The 10,241-nt window shown below is 43.2% G+C and overlaps 1 long non-coding RNA gene across 1 annotated transcript; it reads right to left on the reverse strand.

Annotated features, from left to right (window-relative positions):
• Positions 1-995: 995 nt before the first annotated feature.
• On the reverse strand, positions 996-7,127 carry LOC104866142. Its single transcript, XR_781349.1, has 3 exons — positions 7,049-7,127; positions 3,240-3,290; positions 996-1,119 (listed from the first exon to the last, which is right to left on the reverse strand). It is a non-coding gene; the product is annotated as an uncharacterized LOC104866142 (long non-coding RNA).
• Positions 7,128-10,241: the final 3,114 nt, after the last annotated feature.

Genomic DNA, 10,241 nt, shown 5'->3' on the forward strand with positions numbered 1-10,241 from the left:
TAGAGTAGGTCTCTCCTCCTTATAGACACACCCAACCTGGAAGTGAGCTTTACTAATTCCCCAGGCCTATCTCAACTGGGTCATGGACACCACAGATCTTTAATCACAACTGGAAGAATCAATAGGACTTGAGCTGAATAAAGGAGGGTAGCAGAGAGGGTTTTTCAGACTGGACTGGATATGTCCCAATTACTGAAGACTTTTCTGACTGAGGGAACCCTGGGGGCTACTTGATAAATTCTAGCAGGAACCCTGCATGGGCTCCAACACCTCCCTGTGGAACAGATTCAGGGGTATGATTTCCTTGAAGGGAAATCTCTTTGAGTCAGTAGTTGAGTGTGAATGTGGATATTGTCTTCATTTTCTGAGGGGATTTAGGGGTCTGATGAGGATGAAGGGCCAAGGCCACGCAGCCATCTATTACTGTCATAACCATAGGAGTTTCTCAGAAGGCTCGAGGACATGATGGTGTGTGACCATGACTAAGGCTAGTCCAATTTAGGTGTGGTGGTTTCCTTCTTGTCCTCTCTCTTGGGTCACCTGCTATGAGGGAAGCCAGCCGCTGCATTGTAGGGACGCTCAAGTTACCCTTGGAGAGGCCCACGAAGGAAGGAGCAGAGGCCTCCTCTAGTATCAAGTTGCATGTGAGTGAATGGTTTTAGAGATGATCCTCTTGTCCCAGTATATCCTTCACATGGCTATAGCCTGAGCTGACCTCTTAGATGTAGCTGCATGACATACCCCAAGCCAGAGCCACCAGGGTTGAATTTCTGATCCACATAAACTGCAAGATAGTAAATACTTGCTATAAGCTGCTAAGTTTCAGGGTTATTTGACACAGAAGAAAAGATAACCAATCCATAATTACATTCCTGTTATTGTTATTTCTCTTCTATCTCAGCACCAGAACATCTTGGTGTTTTGGATTAATCCCACTAAATAGGGACAGAAATGGGGAAAGGGCTTCTGAACAGTTTTATGATACTGACATTGGCCCTGTGTGTTCATTTCTATTGCCTGAATCGTCGCCACTGCTCAGCAGCCCTGTATCCCGGGCATCTCACTGTGTCGTCGTATTGTATCCCCTTATCATCCCTTGTCAGTTGCTATCATTTCCCCCTGTTTGAAAGTAAGAAAATAGGTTCAGCAATATAAGTGTGTTAGCTTTCCATCATTATGATGAAATACCTGAGACAACTTAGAAAAGGTTTATTTTGGTTCACAGACTTGGAGGTCCCAGTCCATGGTCATTTGGCCTCATTGTTTTGGGTCTTTTGAGGCAACACATCATGGCAGGAGCTGGTAATGAGGCAAAACTGGTTACATCATAAACCAGTGAGTAGAGAGAGGAAGATGTCAGGGTCCCCTAATCCTTGTCAAGGGACATACCTCCAAAGACCTAAGGATCTCCCACTAGGCCCCACCTCCTAAAGGTTCCACCACCATCCAAGATCTCTATTCTGGGACCCAGCCTTTAATACATGGGCCTTTAGGGGATAACCAATATCCAAGGTATAGCAATAAGCTTACAAGGATCGAAGTAAGGTCACACGACTCATCTAGGCAAAGCTGTTCTCTTTCTAACTACCCTTTTAACCCTACTCTGGGGAGCCATCTGGAGATGGGGGAGAGAGAGGCAAGGGTGGGAGAGGTATGAGTGGTGAGGGTGTAACTCCTGCTTTCCCCAATTTAATGTGCATGCAAATCAGCAGATCAGGCCTGGGGCCTGGGATCTGCATGCATAAAAGTCCCCAGGAGGCAGTGTTCCCCAGCCTGACTCAAGATCATACTTTGGTGAGCACTGAGGTAGGAGACTTGAGATGTGATACAACACTACCAAGGGGACTCTCTCTGGCCCCAAGTCCCTCTTTGAAAGCTTTGGAGATCAGATTTCTTTGAGCAGTAAGTGCTGACAAAGCTGTAAAAGGACTGGCACTAGGGAGTTTTGCCTCATTTTGGAAGCAGTTAGCCAACTAATCTGGTTTAATCATCACAGAATGCAAACAGAAAGAAGGCACACAGCCCTTGTATTTCAGCCTGCCAGACCTCTGGACTCTGAGCTTTCGCTGATACTACAGGAAGGATTTATATGTGGAATAAATATTCTTAAATCTTTATAAGGTGCCTAAAATATTTATGGTTGTTTTAGTTTGGTTTGCATGCCATATTGCTCTCTTACATTAAGCAGTTTTTACACCATCAAGCTTTCCCATTAATCATTTCGGCCTGTTCCCAGCTATCTTAACCGAGGGGAGATCTATTACACTCAGCGACTGAAGCCAAATGATCTCATTTCTCCTTTGGCTGTTTCATCGAATGGTTCATAAACCTATGGCTATTATTGTATTAGGAAGACACATTGTGGTTCTCTTGTGTCATGTTGACATGTTTACGTTTCTTTTTCTTAAGAGAAATCATGATTAAAATGGAATATTGTTTCACAGAGGACATTTTATAACAATTTTGGCGTGATGAAATTAAAAAAGGGGAACGAACATCCAATCTCCAGCAAATGCTGAATTGGTCGCATCAATGTCACTGGAAGATTAAAGCCATCTTGCTCTTCTTTCCTTTGTACATGGAATGATTTTACAGAATTGTTAAAAAAAATACCAACATTTGTTTAGGGAGAATCATTCTGGGAAGGCAGAAAGTTGTGATGCTGCTTTTTCAGAGGGGATTTAGCAGCATTAGATGGGCATCGCTGCCCTGTCAACCAAGTGTGTCCATATTCTGGATGGTTCAGAGTCCAATTTACCTCTTGTGACTTTGATCTCACACTAGGCAATACCTTAAGTCTTAAGATGACTGATACTATTTTGAATTATGGAAAAGGATGGAGAAAGAGCAAAACTTGCCTCAAATAAATATTGGCTTTCATTCATTTCTGCATGACGGGTGTATTGTGTCGCGTGTTCTTTTTCGGGGGAGAAGGAGAAATGGACATAATCACATTTATATTTAACCCATGTTTACACTTCCTTATAGTGGAAACTGAGGTTAAACCACCACCACAAATACAGGTTGGCCTCCCTACCTCCTACCCTTCCTCATTTGCTTTCTTCCTCCCGCTCTGTGCTGGGGATAGAACCAGGGCTGCATGTATGCCAGGCAAACACTCTATGGCTAAGCTCCAGTCACCATCTAACTTCCTTAGTTATGGATAGTTCAGCTGTTAGGAGAAAGCAAATGTTTAGTCTATTTTTATTACAAAAATTATCTTCATTTTTACAGTTTACCTTTGATTCTGGGAAATGTTTAAGGTGATAATGCTTCTGGAAGGAAATTCTCTAAGAAGAGAAAATGTAGAGAAAAATCTTAGTGAGTTTGGAAGTCAATTTTGCAAACAATGGGTATCTTTCATTGTCATGACTGGAAGAATATGTTATTTGCACAGGTGTCCTGATGGTAGTTTTGTGTGAATCTCACATAGCTTTTGGCTGTCATTTTGCATTTTTGCAGAGTGGTACAAACCACCCGTGTAACTCTCTACCATGTAAACCTGATTAATTTGCTATGGTATAAAAAAAATACACATTAGCAATTATGGAGAGAAACTTGAATGTAATCAAAATGAGTTTTTGTAATCAAATCAAGTGAAGTGGTCTGAGTCACAAACCCTGGGGCCTCTCCCATCCTTCCAGTGTCAGGACCACTTTTGTGAGAGCAAGATGTAAGAGTCTGTGTTTCTGGTTTCTTGTTTTTCTTGCACTTTCAATCTTGTTCATCATCCCTGCCGCAAAAGTAACCTGGTAAGGAGAACAGACTAGAATTCACCATCGCCAACCAGAATCCAAAACTGAGCCTTAAGTTTTGCTTCGCAGGTTGATAGGCCCCAACCCGGACCATTAAAAATGCGTGACTGCAGATGGCTGTCTGCAACAAAGTCACAGCTGTTCATCCCAATACTATTTGCACGCGCAGATCCTCAGTTGAGGTATCTCAAGCTTTAAGTTAAAAGGCACCTTGGGGGTGCATCGTTTTGATATAATCACCCCTTACTCTGCCCCTTCTTGCTCCACTTTTCCAGTATTATGAGGCTTGAAACTGGGCCAGGCTGATCCCACAGGGCCGTGATTATTTTGTGATAACAGCACTCCCTGGAGTGGTCTTATTGCCATTATAAAAAGTGTTTATTGTGCAGAAAGCCTGTATTTTTGGTGCGGGCAGTGAAGGCCACTGAGAGGGAAGTGCAGCTGAGGTTATGATTCACATTAATTAATCTCATGCTTTCGACGTCTCATTAGCCAATTGGAGTGATCTTGAAAAGGAAGGAGAAAAGCAGCGCACACTCGGTGGGGGCCTCTGTGCCTGCTGCTGCGCCAGGCTGCTAACTTCTCCCAAGTTCTGCCTGCTCCATGTCAAGGGAGGACGGCTCCCTGCAAACCCTCCCCTCTGGCAAGTGCATGTGCGGGTCTGGTTGGCCCTCGCAAGGTTTTCTAAGCCTTAGTCGATTGATCATTTTCCTTCTCTGAGAGGAGACTGTAGCTAAACGATGGGGGCAGGCGAAAATCAAGCTGAGACTACCGGGAATTTGAGGACATTTACAGGCCTAGGCTGGGAACTGTGGCATTTTACACGCATTTCGCTCACTCCAGAGGGTCCTTCACAGGGCCATGGTTAAGTGAGCACCCCCCCATCTGCCCGCCAGCTCCTGGGTGGAGATCTTGGCTTGGCTGCAGAAAGGAGCCCACTCTCCCTGTCCAGCACAGACAGCAGACCTCGTGGTGAGTCTTGCCTGGTGAGACAGCAGGTGCTGCCCCACACACCATGGAGGGTGCAGCTGGGAGAGATCAGCAAGGAGGGGTGAGGCAGGTGACAGAAATAGCTAGGAAAACCTAGTGAGGCCTATCTCTAAAATACAGCCTTTTATGCTTGCTTCTGGGGAACAATTCTTTCTTGTGGATATGTGATAATAGGGTTACTAGAGCCTGTTTATTGAACATCTATTATATGCCAGGCATTGTGCTGGTTGTGAAAGTTTCCCAGGTAGAGGCCTTGACAAAGCATTAGGGTCCAAGATTTTTCTTCATCTGTTGTGTGTCATGGCTTCTTTAGCCCTGTAATGAAAACTTAGTCTCCTTTCTTAAAACACTATTTACAGCCAAGGGTACACCTGTAATCCCAGCACTCAGGGAGGCTGAGACAGGAGGATCAAAGTTCATGCCCAGCCTGGGCAATTTAATGACTTAGACCTTGTCTCAAAATTAAAAAAAAAAAAGGCTGGGGCTATAATTTGGCCCAAAAAACCTTGGGTTCAATCCACAGCACTAAAAATCCCCCACCGTTTACAATTCATAACTGTACTCATTATGCTGTAGAGTAGATGTCCAGAACTTACTTGTCGTATAGCTGAAAGTTTGTATCCTCTGACCAACATCTCCCAATTGCCCTCCACTCTAGTGACCACTTTCCTACCACGTCTTTATGAGTTCAACATTTTTAGATACCACATAGAAGTGAGGCTTATGGTTAATAATAATGCATGCTTGGAATTTGCTGAGAGTAGGTCTCACAAAATACCGTGAGCTGATGGATATGCTAATGAGCTTATGTACTAATCACTTCCCAGTGTGTATCAAAACACTGCATTATTTTAATATAATCAGGCATCGCTTAAGAATGGGCACAGTGTGAGGAATGCCTCATCGGGTGATTCCCTCCACACGTGAGTACTGTGGGGCACTGATGGGGGCAGAGTGGGAGGCCACTACCCAGCAGGCATCCAGTGGCATGTATTGCTTCTGGGGTGTGAGTCTGCACCCAGGCCGTGTTGTTGAGTACTGTCAGCACATGTAGCACAATCAGACACGTTGGTGTATCTATACAGAGAAACTTTAGTAAAAATACAGTATCAGGGATACTCTGGGGCACCTGCCAGGCATGGAGCGTGCAGAACCAAAGTCACTCAGGCTGAGGCAGCGAGTAAGTGGGAAATGAGCCTGAGGTTCTGGGACTTTACTGCTCACTACTGTAGACTTTATAAGGACTGCACACTTATGCTGAATTTCTTTAAAAGCTCTAATAATAAACCTCAATAACAAACCTCAGCTTATTGCATCTTTTTACTCTGAAATTTGAACTTTCTCTTTTATAATAGCACTTTCCTAAAGATTTACACATTGTGTAGCTATATGAAAATGTTTTTCACATGTTTATTTTAGAAGCTTTTTTATTATTTTTCTTTTTTACTTTATAAACTTTTCCTCTTGAGATCCACTCACATTAGCCTAGGTCTTTGCAGAGACAGGATCACCAACCTCACTGTCTTCCTCCGCATCCTGTCCCCCTGGAAGGGATTGAGGGCAGTCATGTGCATGGAGCTGTCACCTCTTATGATGACAAGGCTGCCTTCTGCAGTGCTCCTGAAGGATCTGCCTGGAGCTGTTTTACAGTTAACTTTTAAAAATATATAAGTAGAAGGAGTATACTGGAAAATAACCATAACAGTATAGTGAAAACATAAATGCTACCATATTGTTATTATCACAGTCAAGTGTTAGGTACTCCATACAACTGCATGTGCTTTACTTTTGTACCCAAACAGTTCCCAAAGCTGGTTTATTTCGGCTCACCACAGACCATGAGTCATGTCTTGGGCTGGGACCTTATGGTCGTTGTGGTGTCAGCAGGTAACAGGAATTTTTTAGCTCCGTTATGATCTTGTGGGACCACCATCATATATGTAACCTTTCATTGACCAAAACATTGCTCAATGCATGACGGTATATATAGCTTTCATTCATCCATTATATCTCAAAGCTCAAAAAAGTTTATTAACATAGAACCACAAAGGAAACTAATTACATTGACAGTTATCAAAATATTTTTAAAAAAATCTAATATAGTAGTCAAGGTGGTTCTTCATTTAACACATTTAATAATCACAGCTAATGTTTGATCTAATAGCTAATCTCAAATTAGGAATTTGTATAAATAATGTATTTATGGTATACTTATAAGTTTAAGGTGGTTTGAAATTTTCAATTTCTTATTAATGGCAAAATCACAAGCATCTGTTTCCTTTCTAGTTGAAGGACATACTCACTTTCTGTTAGATGTCGGCAAAAGGGAGGTGTAGTGTATTTACCGCCTATGTTAAGAGACCCCTGAATGTTTTCCTTCAGACCCAGATTAGAGACTGTGGTCAAGGGGAGCAGCAGATGTCATCTGCTCAGGCTCCTGTGATGTGGATGGTGAGAGAACAGATGGGGAGATTCTGGGGCTCAGAAAACATTCCACAAAGAAATGACATTCGGGCAGCTCCCAAGGGATAAAATGGGGACAAGATATTAGGAAGCAGCATGGAAGGTTTGGGTTCATCTTCAAGAATGTCCTTCCTTTCTCAGTATTATAGCTTCTTGGCCTGTCTCCCCCAGCACAGTGACACTCCCGGGTACGCCTGGAGGTCCTCCGCTCAGGTGCCGCCCCTCCCTGGCAAGGCATCAAAACACATGGAGAAAACCTAGGTGCATATCGCTAAAGGAAAGAAGCCCGTCTGGTGAGGCTGCGCACTGAGGGCCACTGTAGGGCTCAGAGTCCTCCGGAAGTGCCTAAAGCTCAGTGTCATACTTGGTTTTTGTAGCGCATTCTGTCTTACTCATTGTTCTATAAATGACCACACAGAGATTATTCCAGGAATATGAAGATAGTTCAGTATCAAGAAGTCATTAAGAGAAAATCTATGAACATATTGATAGTGTTTAACAGATATTAACAATTTCAGTAAGTATTTCTAATGAAAATAGTAACTAAAATAAAACTAATCTACTTCCCCTCCAAATAGACCTAGAATTCTTTATTTATTTTTTAGCTTTATGTTTTGGATTTTTTTTTTGAAAGTACTGGGGATCAAACTCAGGACCTTGTGCTTGTGAGGCAGGTGTAGTACCCCTGCACTAAATCCCCAGCCCTGTTTTGGAATAATTTTGAGCTGGGAAAAAGTATCAAGAATTCATTGCCTTGTGTGCTATTATCCCCAAAGGCAAATCTATGGAGATGGTAAAAAGATTGGTAATTGCCACGGGGTGTACGTCAGGTGGAGCTTGGAGGAGTTTTAGGTTAGGAAAACTACTCTCCCTGATGACGTACTAGTTGCTATGCATCATCATACATTGGTCCAAGTCCACAGAAGGAGCCTCATACATCAGTGGTCCTCAGCCTTTTTGACTCCAGGGATGATTTTCATGGAAGAGAATTCTTCCATGGACAGGATGGGTGGGGAGAGGGTTCAAATGTGCATATGGCCGAGATCTCTCGGATGCATGGTCCATAGTAGGATTCACATTCCTATGAGAATCTAATGCTGCTGCTGATCTGACAGGAGGCAGAGCTCAAGTCATAGTGCAAGTGAGGGGGAGCAGTGGGGGTACAGGTGCCACTTTGTGTACTCTCCCACTGCTCACCTCCTGCTGCACAGCCAGGTTCCTAACAGGGACCCCTGATGGGGGGTAGAATGTGATAATGTAGGTTTGTCTACAACAACAATGTGCCCCTGTGAGGGGCTATTGACAGGGGGAAGAGGCTGTGCTTACTGAAACTTTTTGTATTTTCAGCTCCATTTTGCTGAGAATAGCATCATGGGTTCAAAACAAGTCTATTTAAATAGCCACAGCTTTTTAAAGAAAAATGCAGAATCTGTCCTGGATTACATGAGAGTAAGGAGACCTGACAGGTAATGGAACATTGATCCTGAGTTGGATTCTAGACCAGAAAAAGGATACTAATGGGACAATTAGCAAAGGTCCGTAGTCTCACATCAGTGTTAATTTCCCGACCTTGTTAAGAGCACAAAGGTTAAAAACTACATGTAAGAGATAAGTATTTGGAGAATCTGGGTATAAGGTATATGTAAATTCTTTGTACTTTTCCCCCCAGCTTTTACAAGTTCAAAGTTATTCCAAAACACCAAGGTAAAAGATTAAAAAATAAAGAATGCTGAGCCTATTTTGAGGAAAGTAAGTTATTTTTATTTTAGTTACTGTTTTTATTAGGTATACTTGCCGAAATAATCAGTATATCTGTTACATGATAATCAATGTGATTATATATTTTAAAGACTTCTTGATGTTGAACAATCTTCATATTCCTGGAATCATTCCTATCTGGTCATTTGATAAGGAGTAATAAAAATATGCTATGAAAACCAAATGTGGATATTGAGTTCCTAGTATTGTTGTCTCTGGGCCAACCTCTAGTAGAAGAAATGACAAATGTCACCAAAGTTTTGAGGACCTGTTTATGTTAGTTTGAGGCTTTTCTGAAAGAAGAGAGTTAAAAAGGAAGTAACATCTCTGAGGGTGTTTTAATTCCTCGTTATTTGATATCCAGTGCAGAAGAACCATCTTCCCCACAGTGGTGAGTGGTGTATGAGACCACCCACCTTGTCCTGCAAAGGAAATGAGATGGAGAAGCTGTTTCCAGGATTAAAGAATAATCTCATTTCACAAAATGTAGCCTCGTGCTTTGTGTCAGCCAACTGACCCCCCCTAAATGTTGCTAGGCCTTTCCCCATTTCATCCCTTCAATCCAATTGCTCTCTCTTGCACTTGATTTGGGTTGTCTCGACTGGCTGCTTAGCATGGCCAGATGGGACCTCACTCGCCAGGCAGTCCTTTGCCTTTGTCCAGGGCCTTCTGTGTCCACAGATCAAGCTGGACTCCAGCGCATAGTGGTCCCACAGGTGCCACGGATCACCTGCCAGGTCCCCTAGGAGTCATTTGCTGAGAAAACAGCATGTTGGTCATTTATGGACATGTTCCCTTAGCTTCATCGCCACAATCTCTCATACTTCCCCACTGCTTTCCTGGGGTTAAGCAAGGAATTCTGTTGGGCTCATAGCAGAATTCCTGGGCTTAGGGTGACATGTAGGACATAGAGGATTATTCTGTGTTGTGGGGGGCTGCTCTATGCATTGCAGGATGTTAGCAGCATTCTTGGCCGCTGTCCTCTCAATACCAACAGTGCCTCCTGCTTACTCCACACTTCTCCACTGTGTGACATCATGACGTCCCCAGACATTGCCAAATGTTCCCATTGTGTGTGTGTGTGTGTGTGTGTGTGTGTGTGTGTGTGTGTCAGGGGGATCCACTTTGTTCATTCCCTACTGAGAATCACTGCCCAAAATTATGACACATCTTGGTCTGTTCTTGGACAGAGACAGCCAGGCACTAGGGCTTAGCACATGATCTCCTCATTTACCTACTTCCCACCCCACCCATGACATCGCTCATTCCCGAGAG

Source organism: Fukomys damarensis, unplaced genomic scaffold (genome assembly GCF_012274545.1).
Source record: "Fukomys damarensis isolate Sample0158 unplaced genomic scaffold, DMR_v1.0_HiC HiC_scaffold_28, whole genome shotgun sequence".
Taxonomy (NCBI): domain Eukaryota; kingdom Metazoa; phylum Chordata; class Mammalia; order Rodentia; family Bathyergidae; genus Fukomys; species Fukomys damarensis.